Source organism: Elephantulus edwardii, unplaced genomic scaffold, assembly GCF_000299155.1.
Source record: "Elephantulus edwardii isolate Elephantulus edwardi_28Jun2011 unplaced genomic scaffold, EleEdw1.0 scaffold00180, whole genome shotgun sequence".
Lineage (NCBI taxonomy): Eukaryota > Metazoa > Chordata > Mammalia > Macroscelidea > Macroscelididae > Elephantulus > Elephantulus edwardii.
This window is the reverse complement of record NW_006399930.1, coordinates 2813316-2837672: the sequence shown is the minus strand read 5'-3', so window position 1 is coordinate 2837672 and position 24357 is coordinate 2813316. Positions and strand designations below refer to the sequence as shown.

The 24357-nt window shown below is 38.0% G+C and overlaps 1 protein-coding gene and 1 pseudogene across 8 annotated transcripts in view; one reads left to right on the top strand and one right to left on the bottom strand.

Moving 5' to 3' along the window:
- Positions 1–24357, bottom strand: part of APP (amyloid beta (A4) precursor protein) — a 361031-nt gene that overhangs the window by 300621 nt on the left and 36053 nt on the right. The window lies entirely within an intron of this gene.
- Positions 4051–4888, top strand: LOC102871541 (annotated as a pseudogene).

Sequence of the window (24357 nt, the reverse complement as noted above, 5' to 3'; positions counted from 1 at the left end):
AACTCACTCTTGACACTAGTAAATTGTTTTCAAGTACTAACAGGATGAGCAAGGTCCTAAGTATACGGAAAATAGCTAAAGTTAATTTCATGAAATGATTTCTAAAAGGTCTTTGTTAAGAAGTCACATTAGAAGAGATCAAACAAATGGGAGAGGGAGAAAATGGAAATGAAGGCATTTATTTGGTGAGAGCTGATGTTAAGAAGTCATATATTTATAATTCTGTTTGTATTTCTTCAAAACATATACCTATGTATATTTTTGTATAGATAGTAAGAAGCCATCTAAAATTGATGGAAGCATAGGAAACAAAGTAAGTATAATATGTGAAATAAAAACCCCAACATCTGTAAGGAGAGTGGCACCTATGTATTTATGAGCCCAGTACTTAGCTTTCTATTTTTATTTGGAGTTTTCTCAGAAAGAGAACATGAAGTACCTTATCTTTGATACACAGAAGGATATTTACATTATATTCTTGGGTTTATTCTCTTTCAAGGTTTGATAATATTTACTTATCTGCTTTAATCGTCTGCTTTATAACTCTCATCTTACTTTGTTTTATAACTGGGACTTCGGGTCAAGGAAAAAACTGCTTTGCAAATACAAATTCAGGATACTGGTGTGAAAAATTCATGATAACTTTCAGACAGTATTCTTGTTCTTTGTTCAATCTGTATTCTGTTAATTTATCACTTTTCGTGTAAGCCAAGATTATTCCTTCTCTTCCAAGGTTATATACTATTAAAGAATACTTAAAGTTCCAATTTCAGGCCATTTGCGTTATAACAGATTATCCTCTTAAATAACTTAGCACTAAGGCCTTTCTCAAAGAATTCTAGTGGCATAATTCACATTGAGTCGCACTGGTAATCAAAAGGCTTCAAAGACTTTGGGCAGTTAAAATCCACCAGTCACTCCTCTGGGGAAAAAATGGACAGTCTTTCTTCCTAGAAACTCACTGTAAGGGCACTATGATTGGGAACCAGCTCTAAAACAGTGACGAAGCCCTTTTCAAGGAAGCTGTCCATATCCAGAATCCTAAGATCCACACAATGAGAATTTTTTCAAATTGTCACCATAAATCTACCAAGAACTATTGTTTATGTGCCATTGTGTTGCCTGTTACTCATAGCAACCCTATGTACAATAAATAGCTCTGAACCCTGCCCTATCCTGAGCCAATCTCAACTGTCTCTGGCACACCTACCCCCATTACCCCAGTTACTGTACTATTAGGGGAAAAAAGTCTAATGCAGAGGTAATAAAAGCTATTAAAATACACAGAGAGAGAGAGAGAAAGAGAAAGAGAGAAACAAGAGAAGCTCAAGAACAACAAAAAATTATTATCATGGGAATCTTAACATTAAGAAGAACGAGAATCCCTGAACTCTTAACTATGCTCCTATGAAATCTATGCCTAGACCAAGAAGCTGTTGTCTGAAGACAGCAAAGAAAGATTTATGGCTTAAAAATAAAGAAAGGTGTGTGTCAGAGTTGTTTCTTTTCTCCATACCTATTCAATCTATAGACTGAACAAATCATTCAAGAAGATATGATCTATGAAGAAAAATGTGAGATCAGGATAGGAGGAACACCCTCATTAACAACTTGTGTTATGAAGATGACCAACCTTGCTTGCTGAAAGTAAGGAAGCCTTAAAACACTTGTTATAGAAGATTAAATACTACAGCCTTCAATATGGACTGCATCACAACATCAAGAAGAAAAAAAATATCCTCACCACTGGAATAATAAACAACATCATGATAGATGGAGAAAAGATTCAAAACTGTACAACAACTCTTACTCGGATCCACAATCAACATCCTTGGTACCAGCAATCTGGAGAGGAGGAGACATATTAGTCTGGGAAAGTCTGCTGCCAGGAACCTCTGCAAATTACTGAGGAGCAATGAAGTTAACCTGAAAATTAAGATGCAGCTAATTTAAACTACGGTCTTCTCAATCAGAAGCTATGTAGCTGAGAAGTTAACAATGAATAAGGATGACAGGAAAAATCCTGATGGCTTTGAATTGTGGTGTTGGAGGAGTACTGAACATCTTGTAGACAGCCAAAAGAACAGAAACACATGTCCTGGAAAAAATGCAGCCAGAATCCTCGTTGGAGGCAAGGATGGTGAAGTTTCATCTCCCATACTTTTGGCATGTTCCTAAGAGAGGGTATTCCTTGAACAGGGACAGCATGCTTGGAAAGGTGGAGGAATTAGTGATAGAGAGGAAGGCACTCAACCAGATGGATTGACACAGTAACTGCAACAATGGGTTCAAGCAGGTTAGAGATGATGAAGACAGCATATGATAGGAAAAGGGTTCTGAGCTGTTGTTCGTAGGGACACTATGAGTGGTGTGACTGGACAGCTCCTTTGTTCCACTTAATTTTGATGCTGATTTATGTACCATGACATCTGAGGCTTAGTGATTTTTATCTGTTTGAGGGCTTTGGTCATTAAACTGGGGAAAGAATCCATCTTGCCTAACTTAAAAGGCTGCTGAGTACACAAATCTGATCTATACAAAGGCGATTTGAAAATTCCGTTGGTGAAAGAATGTGGAATGAAGTCACTATGAGAATGTGGTTGATGGCATTAATCTAAATTACACCGTATTAGAGCATAAGAGTAGAAAAATGCACAGGCTCCTCTGAACATGCCTAAACAAGAGTATGGGGCAAGGAATGTCTATATTTTTTTAAATAAACTCAAATAAAATGAGAGTTGCTTCATTTTTATCCAAGATCCTCCTAGTCAAATATATCTGTTTCTCTCCTTCTCTTTCTCTATTTGTCTGGGCCCAACATATAAGAATTCAATAAATATTTGTGGAAGCCATTCATGAAGATCTGCCTTGAAAAAGTAGTATATACAGAAAATATTTTCTAATGATACTGTGACCCACTGGCCTGGTTTAATAACTGGTGTAGCACTGGTCTGTGCATTGCTGTACAGAGGAAACTTGTGGTTGCTGTGATGCTAAACCCTGTGACACTGATGGGCCAAATGTGATAATGGTTACCCATGGTGGACAGTGTTTGGTGGAACTTCCCAATTAATACAAGCTTGGTCCGAAATGGCTTGCCTCCGGAAAATCTATGAACATGGAGAAACGACCAAAGTTATACAAGTCTTCAGGTCTTTCATTCATAAGGTCGCTATGAGTTGTCTATGACTCGATGGGACTTAACAACAACAATGATACCGTGAGGTATTTTCAATGTAGCACCAAGAATGCAATTTCCTAATGGCAGGAGGCACAATGCAGTGTCCACACCCCCCTCTATATAGATTCCCTGAAGAGTAATGATGTCAGTTTAAAATATGCCTGATTCAAGCTATTAACTTTCCATTCACTTGTTATATATGCAAGAGCTGGACAATAAGGGTGACAGAAGAAGAACTGATGTCTTAAGAGTTATGGTGTTAGAGAACAGAAAGGATTTACCTATGGACTGCCTAAAGAACAGATAGATATGTTTTAGAGAAGGTGAAGCCAGAGCCTCCTTAGAGACAAGGATGGTGAATCTTCGTCTCATGTTGTTAGGAGGGGCTATGGCTTGGAAAGGGACATCATGTTTGAGAAAGGTGGAGGGTCAGCAGAAGAGAGGATGACCCTCAACCAGATGGATTAACACAGTGACTGCAGCAAGAGTATCAATTATGTCAGAGTGATGAGAATGGTGCAGGATAAGACAGGGTTCAGATCCGTTGTTCACAGGGTCGCTACGAGTTGTACTTGACTTGATGGCACACAAGAGCAACAAGAAACAGCTCTGTTTCCAAGAACAGACAGGCTCCTCCTACAAAAATATAGTGCTGAAAATGCAAGGCTATTTCTTTTCCATACGGATCAATAAACGTCAATGTTCATTTTCTTACTCTTTGATAAAACAGTCCTGGGAGCAGTATTGTTTTGCAATTCAGGCAACATTTTAAAAATCACATTATCTCTCTAGACTACGGGAATTGCACCAACAGTGTGGGCAGCCAGAAGGCTCTTGACAAAGCATCCAGTCAACTATGTAACTAAATCATGCAGCTGAAAACTCTCAGCTGCATGGAACTGATTCTCAGAAATTTCAGCGTAACTGAACTCCAAAAGTGAAAAGATTGGTCAAAACAAAAACAAAAACCACCACAAGCAACCCAACACCTAGAATAGTAATTATTTGTTAACTAGGGGACAAGATAAACTGTTACACATCTCTGATTTGAACAAACCTAAAAGAGAACATAGGGAAAGCAGTGGTCACATTTCTGAGAAAAAGGCTCTATGGGACAGTGCAGTGAAACAGATTCTTTCAGCTGATGGTGAAATTGTCTACTTTAAGATCAGGCTACTATGACAAAAGTGAAATCTTAAAATTTTAATATGTCTGTTAGCAGTATAGAATATATTCCTGAGGGAGGGAACTTGGTAATAACCTATGGCTATCTATTGTTTTTCAAAGTCCAATGAGTTTAGATCCAATTAAATCTCTTGAAGCTCCTGTAACCATCAATTCTGCATCTCTTCATCTTGAAAAGAAATTTCTTGCTGCAAGTGATGAAGATTTTAAACTTCCTAAGTATGATTATAATAGTGGGGAAGCACTAGAATCTGAAAAAGGACACTTTGGTCCCTATTCACCATGTGAGGTGAAATCCTGATAGAGAACTCTATGCCAGTGGTTCTGAAGATGGAACACTGTGACTATGGCAAAATGTTGTAGGAAAGACATATGACCTTTGGAAATGTGTGCTTCCTGAAGAAGACAGTGGTGAGCTGGCAAAACCAAAGATCAGTTTCCAGAGACAACAGAAGAACTAGAAGAATGGCTTCAGAGAATTCAGATTCGATCTATAGTTCTACTCCTGAAGACAAAGCCTGAACATCCAGCATATGCCACAGAGAGTATACAACTTGTTGTTGCTGTAGTTATGTGCCGTCGAGTCGTTTGCGACTCATAGCGACCCTGTGTACAACAGCCCTAAACCCTGCTCTATCCTGTGCTAATCCCATTGCCTCTGACACACCCATCCCGATTACCCCAGTCACTGAATCAGTCCACCTCATAGAGGGTCTTCCCCTCCTGCGCTGTCCCTCTACTCTGCCCAGCATGATGTCCCTCTCCAATGACCTGTCTCTCCTTACAACATGTCCAAAGTATGTTAGACGAAGCCCCAGAATCTTTGCGTCCAAGGAGTAGCCTGGTTTAACCCTCTCTAGGGTGAATCTGTTTGTTTTCTTGGCAGTCCATGGCACATTCAATACTCTTCTCCAGCACCACAGCTCAAAGGCATCAATTCTCCTTCTGTCCTCCCTAGTGATTGTCCAGCTCTCTGATGCATAACAAGTGATTGCAAAGACCATGGCCTGTATCAGGCACACCTTCGTCTCCAGAGAGACACCGTTGCTTTTGAGTACTTTAGAGAGATCCCCAAAAGCAGACTTTCCCATCGCAATACGTTTTTTGATTTCCTGGCTGTTGGTGCCAAGAGTGTTGACTGTGGAGCTTCAGCAAACTGAAGCTGTGGACAATCTCAATCTCTTCACCATCCATCCTGACGCTACCAATTGGTCCAGTGGTGAGAATCTTTGTCTTCTTGACATTGAGCCTCAATCCATACTGAAGGCTGCAGTCCTTGACCCTCTGCAGTAAGTGCATGAGGTTCTCCTCAGTTTCAGTGAGCAAGGCTGTGTCATCTGCATAATGCAGATTGTTGATAGATCTTCCACCAATCCTAACGTCACGTGTCTCCTCATAGAGCCCAGCCTCTCGGATAATCTGCTCTGCATACAGGTTGAAAAGGTATGGAGATGGAGATAGGACACATCCCTGGCGCACACCCTTCCCAATTTTGAACCATTCAGTGTTGCCCTGCTCTGTTCTAACGACAGCCTCTTGGTCCAAGTATAGGTTTCGCATTAGCACGATTAAATGTTCTGGGATTCCCATTCTTCTCAGAGTCAGCCACAGTTTGTTATGATCCATGCAGTCAGATGCCTTTGCATAATCAATGAAACACAGATAGACATTCTTCTGGTATTCTCTGCTTTCAGCTAAGATCCATCTAACATCAGCTACAATATCCCTAGTACCATGACCCCTTCTAAACCCAGCCTGGACTTCTGGCTGTTCTCTGCTGATGTACTGTTCCAGTCGTTTTTGGATAATCTTCAGTAGAATCTTGCTTGCATGTGAAATCAATGCTATTGTTCTGTAGTTTCCACACTCAGTTGGGTCACCCTTCTTTGGAATGGGAACAAATACAGATCTCTTCTAGTCCATTGGCCAAGTGGTTGTTCTCCAGATTTCTTGGCACAGCTTGGTGAGCACATCCAGGGCAGCACCTGTTAGCTGAAATATGTCAATTGGTATACCATCTATTCCTGGGGCCTTATTTTTTGCTATTTCCTTCAAAGCAGCTTGAACTTCTGCCTTCATCACCATAGGCTCTTGCTCATATGTTGTTTCATTAAATTCTTCTGTGTCTACCAATTCCTTTTGATACAATGACTCAGTATACTCCTTCCATCTTCTTTTGATACGTCCTGGATCATTTAATATTCTGCCCAAAGCATCCTTGATTGTAGCAACTCGAGGTTTGAATTTGTTCTTCAGTTCCTTGAGCTTAAGAAATGCTGAACGAGTTCAGGCCTTTTGACTTTCCGACTCTAGCTCCTTGCCTACAGACTTAAAAAGTAGGGAGAAAAGCATCAGTCGTGCAGGATTACTGGTTACTTAAGGCAAATATGTGCAGTAAATAAATGGAAATATGAATTAGCTCCAGCACTAGAACCAAGTTTCTATTACCTGTAAATAAATATTCAAGAGTGTCAGAAGAAAGCAGGTGGTGTCACGCTCTTGTAGCAGACAGCCTACCATCCTCAAGACAGAATATGTGTAAGCTAACATCTAATTCCTATTACAATTAGATTTCTTGTAGCTGTTATCAGGAAGAAGAAAAACCCTAATAACCTATTTTTCTGACTTTGCCCTTATAAAGCAGAAAGATGTTTGCTTTATTTGTAAAAAAGAGGGGATACATTATAAAGCAATTGGTTTAATTTGTTTTTCATTGTACACTGCTTCTAAACATCATTTAGTTGTTTTTAGTTGTCTAAATAAATTGGCTCTTAAAAAAAACACCTGAAAAAACCAAGAGCCAAAAAACATACATTCTTCCAAGGCAAATAGACATTGGGGTTTCAGGGTGGACTTCTCCCTGCTGCCTCCCTATTTGTGTGATTTTTTTCCCCTAGATAAGTTTCTACAGTCTTCACACTGTAAAAGGTTTCTGCACTTAGCTGTTAACCAAAAGGCTGGTGATTTTTTTTTTTTTTTTGTGAATGAATTTTTGTTTAATTAGTTGATTAGAAGGCTGGTGATTTGAGCCGAACCAAAGATACCTTGGAAGAAAGGTCTAGTGATTTACATTCATAAAATGAGTCACTGAAAACTCTATAAAGTTTTATTCTGATACACATGGTATCTCCACACGTCAGGACAGACCTGATAGCAATGGATAACAGGTAAAGTTGTTCCAGGAGAGTCGGAGCTCAATGTTTCACCCAACCTCGGATAACATTTCAGAGGCATCTGGCATATTCAAGGCTGGGGAAAGAAGGGTGACTAGAATATCCTTGACCTCAATGCACAAGTCCTCCAATGGAGGAGACATGAAATTCCAAGAAGAATAAAAAGGCAACAATGTGATAAAGCAGCTGTATAGAGAGATACGGAGGTCTGGTGGCCTAGTGGTTAAGAAGCTGCACTGCAATCCCAAAGGCACATTGTTCAAATCCACCGTGCACCACAGGAGAACAATGGGTAATCTCCTCTGGTGCAGTAGAACAATACAAAAATTATATATCCCAGATAAAAGAAGGATGCTACAGTTTTTATGGAGTAGGAAGACCAACCAGAAAGAGTGGACCAGAAAATGTACAGAGAATATGGGGAAAGAGAAGCAGGACAGGGTCCTTGTATGAAGAGTCTTGACTTCAAAACAAATGTCTACAGACTTGGGGAGTGACCACATTTCTGAGATAGGCACTCCAAGATACCAACTATGTTAGAGAAGGATGCAGGCGATGTGTGATGACTTACTTACACGGCCTGAGGTAATACTGTCAGCATTGATCTCTTTCTCTGTTAAAAAAGACTTAAAATTCTATTTTAGGGTTGTGCTGGTATAGTGACAGTTTTTATCGAGGATGAATTTATTATTATGTATTCCATGGCATTCATATTTTTCTAATAATAGTTAAAAAAAAAGAAACTAAAAAAGTCAAACCCAATGTTGCTAAGCTGATTCCAACTTACAGTGATCTCCCATCAAGTTTCTGAAGCTGTAAACATTAATGAGAGAAGACTGTCTTATTTTACCCCTCATGGAGTAGCTAATGAGTTCCAATTGGCAACCTTTTGGTTAGTAGTTCACACCACAGGTTAGTAGCTCAACTATTCATTTAGTAGCTAAACTACCACACCAGGGCTCCTGAAAAGAAATGAAAGCCAGGAAAAAAACTAAACTGGTAAAAACTGTATGACAGATTTACAATACTGACAAAAAGGAAGAGTAGTTGCTGAGGCTGGTTATGTACAACTGCAGCATGGCTAATCTATCTATGTACACAAACCCACTCCCATCAAGGAGATTCTGACTCATAGTAATCATCCATCAGATTTCCAAGTCTCTATACCTTTGCAGAGGAGACTGCACATATTACTCTTGCACATCAAGTAGTGGATTTGAACCACCAGCCTTTCACATAACAGCCCAAAATATTATACGCCATGCTACACAAATGTGAGGTATTTATGGCTCACCAAGGGAACTGGATAACTTGATAATAATAAAAATATATGATATTCCTGTGAGTTTATAAACAAAGTATATAGAACACTAATGCAAATTATTGGTCAGTTTTACTAACCTGTCAGGCATAAAATGAGCTATCCCAGAGAAGGAAAAGAAAGAAGAGTTGGTTCACCCTTTGAACCAAAGATTCCTACACTGAAACTCCTCAATCCAGGAGACAGAGAGCTGAAACACCAGTCTGCACAAAACAGCAAGTAGCGGCAGAAAAATGGTGGCAGCAAAAGCAGAAGAACCAGAAGACCAGAGTATAAAGAGTGCCTCTGGATAGCAGGCTTGCTTGCAGAGTGGAATATGCCTCAAGGAGCTAGAACTAGAGCCAACATAGTACTTTAGAATTGTAGAGGCCAGTCAGAGAGAGAGAGTGTGTGAGAGCGAGAGAACAAGCAAGTGAGCGAGAAACAGAGAGACAGGCAGACAGAGATCTTCCTGTAGGCATAGAAGCTCAAAAGAGGCTATCTTGACAAAAGAACTGTCTCCTGAGTCATTACTAATTCTAAATTGGAACCTATTCCTGCCTTAATAATAGCATGGTCTGTGAGTTCTGTGTGGCCACTGTACTCAATTATCTGACTCAGTAGAGAAGTCATGAGTGCCGTGGGAGAGATGGATTATGATAGAACTGGGAGAAAAAATGTTTACAACACAGAGACATGTCTGACCTCACAGGAATTAGCCCTGTATTTGTTATAACAGTACTTCACTTCTCTTGTCTCATGAAGTTAGAAGAGATCAGATGTCAACCACATGCAGTTGTACAACAACCAAACACCTCATGGAATTTGGTTCCTTGGTTTAGAGGCCCTGATTTCATGAGATAATTTGGTTAACTTGACTAAAAAAATATATTCATTGCTTCTATTCTTTTTTCCCTTCTTTTCATTGCTTCTATTCTACCTCCTGTTTTACTATATAGTAGTTGCATAGTCTCAGACACGTGCAAATAGCCATTCAAAGAACAGTTAGTTTCTCTTTATGTGAACAACACAGAGGAAATGGAATAACCACCTTTATGAACAAGTGTCTCTCTGCCATGAGACTATAAGCACCAGACGGTACCCAGCTATCACTGCTGAACAGCATGACTGAAGGTATTAAAGAATTCTGATCACAATGGTGACAATGTAAAACAGAATTATAAATTTGACTGAACATTCTGAGGCTATGGAAACTAGAGAAAGCCCAAAATTACTGTCCTAAAATAATCTTTAAAGTTTAAATAAAAAATATCCTTTGCATTCTTTAAACTAAACAACTGCTTGGCTTGACTAGTAAAGAATGTCTGCTTAAGCACTGCTCTACCTATCTATTTACATTAGATCAAATTACAACAGCAACATGAAAGAGTAGATGGGACACTAAGAAGGTTGTAATTTTATGTGAATGGTGAAGGAGCAATTCAGGAGCAAGAGAATGAGTGATGCTTGCAAAATTCAAAATGTAAACAAGCTCACTGGATTAGTACATGTAGAAACTGTTCATCTGGTATATGTATGCTCTGTTATGTAGATCCTAATAGAAACTAAAGGAAAAGAAATCCTTTAATAACAGAAGCATCATGTGTGTGTGTGTGTGTGTGTGTGTGTGTGTGTGTGTGTGCGCACGCGCATGTGTGTGTGTATGTGTCATCATGGGCCTGAGGCACTGAATCTATGATGCCTAATGGAGAAGTTGAAAATTACTCTTTTAGGGGCAAAGAGAAGTGGAGATATGAAAAAACAGGTCAGGGACATGCACAACCTGAGGTAAAGTGACGGCAGCGAGTGAGTGAAACTGAGAGTGGAGAGGCAGAGGAAAGTCTCACAAACTGCAGCAGTGAGTCGGAGAGCACAATGGCTTAAAGGACATGGCAGGAAATGAGTCTGTTGTGCCTTCAAAGTTAACATAAGTATATATTAAGTGTAGGTAGAGCACAGAGAACCAAGTTCGCTTCATTTGGGATTTGAGAAAGAAGAAAACTACACTGCTATCCCCTTTCTGACTGACTAGAAAATGTCCATTCTGCGGCCACTGCTGTGAACCCAGGATCACATTAGGCATTCTTGTGGTCAACCTGGCAGGCCAATCTTTCTACATTTCATTGGTTTTAGTGATGAGAAATCATTTTAATTTCTGACACTAGCAGAAAATTTTAATAGTCCAGAGCACACTGCCATTTCTACAGGGCCTATGTGACCTATGGCAAAAAATATTTGAATTCTGACTGCAAAGGCAATCATCTACTATTGCTAATGTGTTTCTGACCCATGGGGGTGCCTATCTGATATATACAGGGAAAACAGAGCAATAACAGTCAGTGCAATGTTTATCTGGCCCATGGAGAAGCAGCACTTTCAATTATGATCGAAAGATACAAATTCTATCAGGAAATTTAACCTAGAGTGTTTACAAAAGGAAAAAAAATTAAAAAAAAAACAAAACCAAAACACCAAAACCTTTTCTTCAAATAAACCAAGAGGAGAAAACAGTTTTTTGTACACACACACACACACACACACACACACACACACGAAGAAGGAATAAGTAGCTAAGTAGCCTGTGGATTCTGGCTTCTTACCTTACCATCACTGCTTATGCAATATAATTCTAAGCAGTCTTAACTTTAACTAACTGGAAAAAAGGCACATTTATTATATGCTAAAAGGTGTGGCATAGTGACACTTTGGGGTAGAAAGATGGGCACTTTCCTTTCCTTCCACACAAATTTTCGGCCTCAGAAATCCCACAGAGGGCTGCTGTAGGACTCATCTGCAGTGGGGTGGGGTGGGGTTTAGGTTTAACAGGGAAGGATGTAGATACACAGAACACTAATCAAACCTGAAGCTGGTGAATATCTACTTACATTTGACATATTATGTTGCTTTCTATGAAGTGCAGTCATGAGATATTTCCCTAGTCACTGGTCTTGCTCATATGGGTTCTCCAAGGGACAAAGTTGGGTTCATTCACATGCTTTTTAGAACCCATGAATGTTTCCAGGGGTTTGCAGGAAAGGTAACACTACATTTGGGAATTAGTGAAGACAGTGGTGTGAGAGCCAGCAAAGCTTGAAGATATTTTTGATGAACACAATTTAGGAAATGCTACTAGCATTCTCTCCTAACTATATCCAAAGTATGTGACAAAATGTTTCATGATCACTGCCTCTAAGTAACACCTTGGTTGCACTTCCTCTAAGACAGACTTGTTCTTTTGGCAGCCCATGAAGTTACTGAATACTCTTCTCCAACACTACATTTTAATGACATTAATGATTCATCTATCAACCTTATTCACCGTCCAATTTTCAGAAACATACATACAAACTGAAGAAACTCCATCTTTTCTCTAAAACTATTCAACCTGTAGCCTAAGAAAATAATTCATGAGCCTAGACTTAAGAGGACTGATGAAAGAATGATGACTAAAGAACGTTGCATCAGGTTTGAAGAAAGATTCATCAACAACCTGTGTTATGCAGACAATACAACCTTACTTGCAAAAAGTGAAGAATTCAAGCCTTTACTGAAGAAGATACAAAACTACTGCCTTCAGTACAGATTACAACTCAACACCATGAAAATAAAATTCCTCACCACTGAACTAACAGGCAACGTCATGATAAAGTTTGTTGTCAACAATTTAATCTTACTTGGATCTACAAACAACTACTAATTTCTAATAACTACAAGTTAATAATATTGAAATCAACTAATTTCAACAGAAGCAATGGTCAAGAAATCGAAAGACATTTGACTTGGGAAAATCTGCTGTCACCAACTTCTTCAAGATGCTAAAAAGTAACTATGTCAATGTAGCGACTAATGTGTGCCAGATTCAAGCACAGTTAGTGTTTTGATATCAGAAAACACTGGTATCAGAACAAAATTAGCACTCAAATATTAGTTGAGCTGACTTTTCTCCTAAAATATAGTGAAATATTAATTTCATTGCCTTTTCTCCTAGAACATAGTGAAATGATTAATACAACATAAATAATGTAAACCTTGTAATTATGTAAATACTATAAAATAAAGACTGCTGTTCACAAATAAAAAATCAAAAGTTAAATTATAAAAAAATGTATCTGGGATATCAAAAGTTATTGATCTTTAGCCGCATAACCCTCCCCTCAAGATGATGAAAGATTGGTCCAGGTTTTATTCACTGAGTAATAGAAAGCAGAATTACAATGAAGAAGTGGGAAGAGTATGATTACCTTGCAAGCACTGAAATGAATGTTAGTGAACAGAATGTGCATGAAGAGTTGAAGGAAACATTTGCTTTGTAAACCTTTATTCAAATCATACAAAAAAAAAAGTTTGCTCCAGGGTCAATATATTTCACCCGCATAATAACTGGGTAGTGCTACTGTTATAAAATAGGACTGACACTGGGGTTGGGGGGAAACTAAGAAGAGAAGGGATAAATAATGAACACTGCACTGAAACAGATGAGGGAGAGAACTGTTTAAAAGGAATATATGATTAGATATTATTTTCATGACAAGAACCCAGAATAAACGTTGCATAGTAAAGTGGACTACGGGGGGTGGGGCTGTGTAACAAAGAAAAGTGAACTGGGGGGAGAGGTGGGCAGGGAGGAAAATGTGCAACAATGAATGAATGGAAAAAAATTCAATATTAATTAGAAAAACTAACTGGGTAGTAACAGCTTCTAAAGGAGTCTTTAAGTGGTACTAACAGTTAAGCACTCAATTATTAGCCAAAAGACTGACATTCAAATCCACCTTGGGGCACAGATGAAGAAAGATCTGGTGATCTGCTTCTGAAAGCTTACAGCCCTGAAAGCACTATGGCCAATTCCACTCTGTGCACAGAGGGTCCACATAAGTGGAAATAAACAACAAATAACAAAAACAGCTGCCTTGAATAGGGTCACAAGCAAGTAGCACTGTGTGCCCAGAAATAGGGCTGTAAAACCAAGAAATGAAGCAGTGGTTTTTCTTTCCCAGTAGCAGGACATTCTAATTCTAGCCAATCATTTCATAATAAATGATTTACCCAAAGGGAGAGAGAGGGCTAAACTACTGGAATCTTGCTGAATTATTTATTAAGCCTACTTGACATACAAGTGCATGCCTACTGAACTACTTGAATCGAATGTCCAGAGAAAATATATAACTAAAACAGTCTCCAGAAACTTCTTTATTTATATTATATAGCTGAAATTATGAACCTATTGGACTCCATTACATCTTTCATTTCTAATGATCTCCAGTGACTGAGTACTGGTTGAATCCCTGTGGGAACTACCTTAGTGAATCTACTACTGTAGATAGAACATGAATCCTGCTTGGAATCAAAGGAAAAGATAAAAAAAAATTATTTAACATTATTTTTGGGACAAGATTATTAAAATTTCTTTCTAAATGGTATTTAAAAACACTTCACCTCACAGGCTACTGGAATCATTGGGTGGCCAAAACAACATGTGGCTACTAACCAAACGTTGGAGGTTCACGTCCACCCTGAAATGGACTCAAAAATGCCTAGTGATCTATTTCTGAAAAACCAGTCATTGGAGAGGAGAAAATAGCACAAAAATTAACAATCTGGAAAAAAGAAGTGTAATACAAAATTAATTTGGTGAGGGCGAAGGGAGGAGGAAGGAAGAAAATGTGCATCGATTAATAAATAAAAGCCCAATCCTTCTTTAAACTTTGTGGTGTCAAAAAAGCCTAAAAAATTGGCCTTTCTAGCCACTGTACAGCCACCTGCTGGGGTGGCACACCTGCTGGGGTGGCACAGTCTCTAGCTACCTTAACTAAGGACACACAGAGCCCTGCAAATTATCAACAGCTGAGGAACCAATATAAGAGAAAGTTTTCCACACTGTGAGGTACCCCGGTGACAGTGGTGGAGAGAGGGTGAAAAAACTATGGCAAAGTGTAACCAGAGGAACTCTGAGATAAAGACCACAGTTAAAAGTTTTGCCGGCTGGATGACTAAAGGAAAAGAAAACCTGTAACTGCTCTGAGGCAAACTTTGCTGGATATTAAGGAAACCAGAGGCTTCTTGCATTTGTTCTGCTGAAATGAACCAGGCCTTTCACTAATTGGGGAATTGTGCCTTGTTAATCTGTCTTGAGACTGCTGAACTAAACCTAGACTTGCATTGTGAGATATTCTTTGCTTTCCCACCTCCCAATTCTCCATCTTATTTCCTTAATAAACTCAAAAACCATAAGTAAAGTCTGTGAGTTAACAACTATCAGACCCAAATGATTGGTAGAAAGAGGTGCAGGATAATGAGAGTTGGTATATCTGACCAAGTCCTTATCTATTTGCTGCTATTGATTATTATTGGTAAGAAAATTTCCTTTAGAAGTCAGACTCCACCATCCCCCCTTTGCTCATTTTGCAAACTTGCATTAAAATTACAATGTAAAGAACAAAACAAAAAACCCCCAACACCCCAAAACAGTCAAACACACAAAAAAAGTAAAGAGCACTCTTCTTATACTTGCTAAGAGAAAGAGAAGAAAAGGGGGGGGAACCCACACACAAAAAAAACACTAAACCTCACAGAACACAGATCTACTCTGACCAAGTATTCATGAGTCAGAATCAGCTCAGACTGGTTTGGGTCATGGGTTATTACTAAGACTAAAGTTAATTACACACATAAAATGCACAGTAAGTATTTTTTTTAAAGAGTTGACAGTATTGATTCCACTTGTATCCAGCAGTAAGAAAGGAAGAAAAGTAACTTTGATATGAAAAACTTCCTGAGGCATCTGGGGGAAATGAATTAATGACTACATAACATTTGAAATCTGAGAGCTATCCGTACAGCACGTCTGCTGTTCATTTAGGTATCTTGAGAGATTTTTCTGCTTCAAAGAAAATGCTGACTATATAACCAGATATGACATACTGGTTCAAAGAATGTCTTATGCTACTTGAAATAGACAATCTTTCCTCATTTATCTATAAGACATCTGCCTGCCAAGTTCTCTCTAAAAGAGACAGACACATAAGGACACCTCGGCTTGTGTTTGTCGTCATTCCTGGCCACAGTGGGACAGTATCCACGTGGCAGATCTGACTCGCCAAGTCTATGCAGTATTTTTAAACCACTGATGATATTTTAATTCTAAATGGGATGGACTGACACAGTGACTGTGGTAATGGGGGCAAATCTGTCAGACAGTGAGATTGGCTCAAGAAAGGGCAGGGTTCAGAGCTTTTGTTCTACAAGTTTTTGTTGTAGTCAACTCAATGGTACATAACAGTAACCACAGATGGCAATTTGAGCGCTTTTCAAAATACAGGATCAAAGGGTCATAAAGTACACCCTACCATTTACTATTAGGAATCACAATTCTAAATAGAGATCAATAACTAACTGTCAATCTCAAAACTAAGCCTATGTTTTTGTTTGGTAACAAATATTACATTTGTTTGAGGCTACAGAGCTATGCTTATGTAACAATGTTTTAATTGCAAGTTCATAGAAAAAGCCACTAACACCCACTCAAAAAGGTCTAATAATGTTTAAGATGTTCTCTTTTCATTCTAACTTATATACAATCTGTGATTACCCAAAACCAATTTCAATGTTAATAATTATACCCTTGTAGGAAATGGGGGACATAATTCTGTTGTTAAATTAAAGAAAATGAGTACTTCAAGATGGATATTGGAGGGTGTGAGAAAATATTAGAGTAAGGAGCCACTTCAACTCTCTTAAAATCAATGTTTACCAAATATTCTTTGTCTAAGATCCTTGCTTGCTTGTATAGCTAACATATTTGGAACAAAAGATATTTTCTGTTCCAAATTAAGATCTTGAGGACAGATGATCAAGAAAAACACAACCAGGTCATTTTGATAAAAGCAAAACAAAGGAAAAGAAACAAAACCAAAAGGAACCATTAAAGAAAACAAGAGCAGTGAATGTAACCAAGCACCCTGCAGAACTGAGAGTGGTGGTTACAAAGAAGGATCAAATTTGACTCAAGACAGACTAACTCTATGACATGAAGAATGCAGAACAAAAAATGAGGGAAGAGTGAAGACATGTTCCCAAATGCCAATGATTTTCAGAGAAATTCCTGAGCATTCAGAAGCATACAAAGAAAAGTCATAAAATGAAAACCACGTTCTCAATACAGTGTAAAATCCTTGTGCTTTTTCTCCCATTAACTGACACAAAGTCAACAGATTCCAGGTGGTTTACCAAAAAAGGATATTTTAATTTGCTGAAAAAATGTGAGTTGGCTGAAACAAGCACATGCCCTTATATCAATACTTGGGTTCTAAAGTCACATTCGTAAAGTTCAGAAAAGTGATGACCAAGTAACAACAATGGATAGACAAGACACAGATACCATAAATCTGAATTAAAGTATGTACCTAAAAGGGACAGCAAATTTGCTATTAACGACCTCTCTAACATTCTAAAGAACAAGGAAGTCTGTTTAGAGGCTAAAGGCAGGTAATACATGTCAAGGTATGTTCAACTGCTACCTATGTAACTGAAAGCTATACAGTAAATAAGGATGACAGAAGAATCTATTTGAATTGTAGTGTTGACAAAGTATATTAAATAAGTGCAACCAGGGAGCTCCTTAGAGGCAAAGGTGGTGAAACTTCATCTGACTCACTCTGGGTATATTTTCAGGTGAATCTAGTCAGTTCTTAGAGAGAGACATCATGTAGGGAAAGACACAGTGTCAGCAAAAGAGGGGATGATGTTCAACGTGATGAATCAAAAGAATGACTTCCACAATGGGTTTGAGCATGACAGAAAACAGGAAAATGGCACAGGATAGGACAAAGTTCAGATCTGTTCTTCACAGTGTCACTATGAGTCAATTTAGTAGCATCTAATAAAACCACCACACCAATCTAAAGTTGGTAAAAAATAGTGTTCCCCCCCCAACAACACAGAAATTACTACAGATGTCACAGTAGTCACTCGCCATCAAGTCAATTCTGACTCATGGCAAGCCCAGCTGTGTCAGAATAGAACTGTTCTACACAGTTCTCAATGGCTGATTTTTCTAAAGGTAGCTCTCTAGGCCTTTCTTCTGAAGTGCCTCTGAATGGACTCAAAACTCCAACCGTCTTACTAGCTGCTGAGAATACTAACCACCTACATTACTCTATACAGGGACTTCAGACTTTCACAAAGGAAGACATAAATTCTGATCTTCCCACATTTCCCATTAGAGAACGAGGAAAAGATCAGTCATCTCCTGAATAGTACCTTTTCAATAAAGGGATTACCTTTAAAAGACTTTTTAAAGAGTAGACTTTAACAAAGTTGTGATATATTTCATGTCACAAAGTTGTGACCTAGTTATCTATGACAATAGATAAAAAGAGAGATATAAAAAGAGTAAACATGCAAAATACTCTTTACAATTTCATCAGTAACGTCATCCTCAAACACTTTCTTGAAATGCTGTGCTAATTTTCATTTATAAGAAAGCTGTGTCATGTTGGAAAAAAAATTACATATAAACACAAATTACATTGGTTATACTCCTAATTAGACATGAATATACTATTATGCACATGAAAGCTATGTTCACAAAGCCAGAAACAGATCCACAAATTGTGTCATTTTTAAGACAATAAAATCGATACCATTGCTTTTTTAAAAAATAATAGGTATAATTAGGCTCTCACAATTATTCACAGATTGAGACACAGCTAAAAATTTTTAAACATGTAGGCAAGAAAAGTTCTTTGCATTAAGAACTTCAATTTTCCTAGTGTTTCTCCCAGTGGTAGACACAGACTTCTGAAGAAAATGTAGGATTCTCTTCATAAGGAGACATATTTGACTATACAGCTTAAAAGTACAAAAAAAATTTTTTAATTTTAGGTGTCTGCTCAGAACTAAGTACCTCTCTATATTTTACAAAAACAATTAAAATTCTCAAAAAAAAGAGCTGGTTCAGAGATTTCATAAGGCATTCTTTAAAATACTTGGAAATGACTCAAGTGTTTCGCTAACATTATGCTAGTCAAATTCCTGTTTCTAAATTCGTCAGGTCTGAACAGCAAAAATATGTAAGCTTTAACACCCAAACAGAGACTATACTTCTATTTAGCAATCTGTATTTTTAGCATTCTGTTCTCTTCCTTCCTCCCTCAACACCACAGAAAAGAATAAAGTAGGTTAAGGAAAAAGAAAAGAAAAATTTCTACTTTAACAGTTAACCATCATCTTTTAGGTGGACAGTTACTACTTTCTTTTCCTCTGAGCATGTATCTAATTTCCGAGTAATATAAATTTATGCTATCAATAAAATAGTGAAATGGCCCATAAAACAATGTACTTCATTATTTACCCAAAGTGTCCCAATGTTCTGCAGAATATGTAGCAATTTTATAGTTAGTTCACAGTGGTCTAGTAAATACTCTTGCTCAATGACTTGAGTCTAGAGCAATAAACTCAGTGACTCACCCAAAGTATTGAGTGACTCCTACTACTAAGCAAAACAAAGATAATTAAATTAACACCTCTAAAATGAAGATTAAGTTCTAAAGGATAAAAGAAATGTTAAGAAGATGGTTATTATACAAAGTTAAAGCACTTGAAGGACAGGGTCTTACATAAAATCAAACTCATTCCTGTCAAGTCAGAACCAACTCAAAGCTGCCCTTCCAGCAGGTTTGAGGCTGTAAATCACTCAGGAGGAAATTGTCCCTTTCTCCTTTGGAGCCACTGGTAGATTTCGAATCTTTGGGTTACTCATACAACTCACTATGGGCTTCTTGTTGGTGTTATGTGCAGTCAAGTCTACTACAATTTACCCAATGAACAACAGATAGGAACCTTGCTCTATGGACAACAAAATAATAAATTAGAAAAATACTCAAATCATCATACATCTGAATGACACAATCTACTGACAACTGGTTTCAATTAATAGCTAATTTATCCATTCAATTAATTTTAATTCAATTAATATCTAATTAACCCATTTCAGTTGTCTGCAATATTTAATCTTAGTAATAAAAAATACTATATAAATAGGTGTTGTTACTGTGTACCATGAGTTGGAATTGACCCATAGCTAACCCTCCAACAGGTTTTCAGTGGCAATTAATTGCACAGGAAGAGACTGGTCATCCTTATCCCACAGAACGGCTGATGAATTTGAACCATTTACCTTTGGGACTGCAGCACATGTACCTTCAGGATTGCAGCACAGCTTCTTGCCACTAGTCTACCAGTGCTCCCTATATAAATATTTGCTATTTGTTGCTATGTGCCATCAAGTCACCTATGACTCATAGTGAGCCTGTAGCTCTGAACTCTGTCCTATTCTGAGTCAACCTCACAGTCTCCAACACATCTGCCCCTATTCCCACTGTATTTAGAGGTGTAATATTAAGAACATGGTTGAAACAGCAACATTAGACTCGTAAATCTTCTGAATGATAAGCCAATAAACTTAAATTTGACAATTTGGAGGTTTCCTTGTTGTTGACTGCCGTCGAGTCGAGCACAACCTACAGTGACCCTATGAACAAAAGACCTGAAGCCTTTCTATAACTTCCATCATTTACAAAGTTCATAGAGCTTCCAGAGGCATGCTGTTTAGGAAGTGGATAGATAGCGCACATCATACTAAAATATCATCAAGCCAGCCAGTCGCCATTGAGTGGATTCAGATTTGTGGAGATTCCCTATGTGCCAGAGTAGAACTGTGCTCAGTTTTCAGTAACTCATTTTTTTAGAAGTAGCTCTCTAGCACTTTTTCCTGGGCAGCTCAAGGTGAGCGTGAGTGTCCAATCCAGAACATTAACAACAGTACCCCATCTTCAGTTAACCCGTCACATTAATATCTGAGTCAGAATTAATTCACAGCTGACCTTCCATCAGTTTTCAGAGGCTGGAAATCAGACAAGATTGCCCATCTTTCTTCCACAGAGCCACTGGTGGATTTGAACCATCAGAAAGGCATCGTGTTTAGATTAGGGGTGCAAGTCCCTACGGATTAGGACTAACTCAAAGGAACCCTATGTCATCCTAACTCACAGGGACCCTATGAACAATGAATATAAAATTTGCCTTATTCTCATCAACTCGGTCATAGGTGAGCACAGTGGTATCTGTCAATTCATCTCATAGAAAGCCTCCCTCTTTTTCTATGACCCTTCACCTTTCCCAGCATTCACAATTCCTTCTTCAAGGAATGGCCTTTCCTAACATGCCCAAAATATATCAGATGAAGTTTTGCTATCCTAGCTTCTAAGAAGCAACCTAGTTACACTTTCTCCAAGAAATATTTATTCTTCAGGCAGTAATATTAACATTGTTAGCATCAGGATGCAGGCCCTGGACCAAAAAGCACAACAGATGGAGAAAAGACTGGAACTGTCTATGTTTTCATCTTATTTGGATCCACAAATTTTGGGAAAATCTATTGTCAAAAACATCTCCAAAGAGACGGAGAAAAGGGTTCAAAAATGTATACTGCATTGAAACGGATAAGGGAGAAAACTGTTTAAAAGGGATATGTGATTAGGTATTTTTGTCATGACAGGAGTCCAGAGCGAAGGCTACATGGTGGAGTGGACCTGGGGGAGGATTTGTAAAACAATGAAATAATTTGTCTTTTACTTTTCCAAGAGGGTAGTGTTCTGGGAGGGGAGAAAAGTGCAACAATGAATGAATGGAAATCCAAAGTCTCTGTAAATTTCTATTGAAATTAATAATAAATTTACATTTAAAAAAAATCTCCAAAGTGTTGAAGACCAATGAGGTCAGTTTAAAGACCAAGGTGCACCTGATCCAAGCCATGGTCTTTTCATTTACTTGCTAAGTATCTGAAAGCTGGACAATATGACAAAAGGATGGCAGAATGATGCCATTGAGTTGTGGTGTTGTAGAAGAGTTCTGAATATCCCACAGACTGCCCAAAGAACAAATATGTCTTAAAGTGAAATGAGGGTACTCCTTGGAGGTCAGGATAATGAAGTTTCACCTCATTATTCTGGGGATGTTGTTAGGAGGGGCTAGTCCCTGGAGAAGGATACATATTAGGAAGACTCTCAACAAGATGGATTGACACAGTGTAACAATGGGTTCAAGTCTGTCAGAAAAGGTGAGGATGGCACAAGATAGAGCAGGGATTAGATCTGTTGTCTCTATATCGTAGTCAACTTAATGGCATATAAACAACAATGAACACAGACACAGCTAATTAGGTTTTCTACCTAATACTACTAAGAAAACACTGATTTTTCAATCATAGAAACAAACCTCTCTTTGGTACATTAAATATACACTAGCACTTGTGGCCTAGTGGCAAGAAGCTACACTACAATTCTGAAGGCACACAGTTTGAATCCACCAGCTGCTCTGCAGGAGAAGAATGGGCAACTCCCTTGTCATTAACTGCCTCTGAAAACCCACCGGACGGTCAGCTATGGGTCAGTTCAGACTCTATGGTACACAACAACAACAACAACAACACATTTATAATACTTACATGACAATCAGTTTAGCACTAACACTACATAAAAGAATAATCTTGTAAACAAGTAATAGTTATGATTTAAAAAAACCACAGAGCTTTAAAATAAAAGCACTTAGTCATGTTAAAAAGTTATATCTCATATACTGTCTTTGAAACTCACCCAAAATGACATCATTTAATGGGAAAAAAGTAAATCAGTACTATACATATCTCATTCCTCAATTATAACTTTACCTTTGCTTATAATTAGTTCTGCCCCTTCTACCCTTTAGCTACTATATCAAACTAAAGCTCATTTAAACTAAGTTAATACAAAGACCCTAATGCACTGAGTTATACTTAACATAGGCCAATATAGTCCAATATATTAAAAAAAAACAGTATTTTTTCAGTTTTTTAAAACGCACAAAAACTGTCCCTAATTCTGAGCTACCACAGTACTTCATACTTCCCTTATACAGTACAAAGCCCTCTTACTAGAATATTTGTTCAGCATACACAGATGATATCTCCATAAACCCTTCTTCATTCACTCTGCCCAGGGCCTTGCCCAAAAAACACATACGTATCATTCCATTTGAGCTATTTTTAAACAACAAGTAAATTACATAATACAGTGTTAGAGAGTTTTAAAACAATTTCTAAAGAAAGTAATTCATGTTGGCTCAAAACAGAAAGTTTCTTTTAAGTTTCTCAAATTCTAAGTGTTGGTACAAAGACCACAAAACTAAAAAAAAATATTAGAATTGATTTTATCAAACGTCTGCATTGAGCACGTAACCTTTTCAAGATGAGATATCGAACTGACAACAGCAACCCAAAAGATAGTAGAAAAATTATGGAGACGTTTATGCTAATGAAAAATACATTTGAAAAAGGAAAGTGAAATGGCTGTGTTACTTGAAAAATATAACCAATACAGAACTGTGCATGTTGGTATTGTTCAGGTGTATATTGGGCTTCATGTTTTCAATTAAGGAAAAAATACTGGCTTTATTTGATATAAGGTAAATGAATGGGTAAGTTTCCTGGTTTAATATATTCCACACTTGAAGTTTATGACATATGCTGTTCTACTTCTTTTATAACATTAATTACAACTGATAATATAATTAAATAATCTGATCAATCCTTTATTTTATATTACATTTCCCATCACCCAATTTGCCTAGTTATTAATTTTTAATCCTCACTCCCTCCCTTCATATCCTACGGAACAATACATGAATTATTCAGTGTGTAAACCTTTACTTGGTGTTATGTGCCATCCAGCACACTGTGACTTATAGCAACCCTATCTATCCACATTAGCTCTGAACTCTGCTGTCTGCTGAGCCAGTCTCATTGTCTCCAACATACCTACCCTCGTTACTCCACTTACTGTGACAATCCATCCCATCTGGGCTCTTCCTCTCCTGAGCTGTCCCTCTACATTTCCAAATTTGATGTCCTTCTCCAAGGACTGGTCCCTGTTGGCAATATGTCCAAAGTATGTGAGACAGTTTCAAAATTCCTGTTTCCAAGAAGCAACTTGGTTTCATTCTCTCTGAGACAGACCTGTCTGTTTTCTTGGTGATCCATGGTATGTTCACTGTTCTCTAGCTTCACAGCTTAAAGACATCAATTCTTATTATGTCATCCATAGTCACTGTCCAGCTCTCTGATGCATTTAAGTGAGAAGCCTATGGCCGAGATCAGGTGCACCTTAGTCTTTGGACTCACATAAATGCTTTCTAGCACTCTAGAGAGGTTCCTGACAGCAGATTTCCTAATGCGATTAGCCTGTTGATTTGTTTACTACTGGTGTCAAGAGTGTCAATTGTGGACCTGAGCAAGTTGAAATTGTTAACAAGCTAAATCTCTTCTCCATCCATCATGATGTGGCAAATTGGCTCAGTGTTGAGAATCTTTGTCATCTTGATGTTGAGCTCTAATCCACATTAAAGATTACAGTCTTTGACCTTCTGCAGAAAATGCTTCAGGTTCTTCTCAGTTTTAGCAAGCAAGGTTATGTCATCTGCATAAC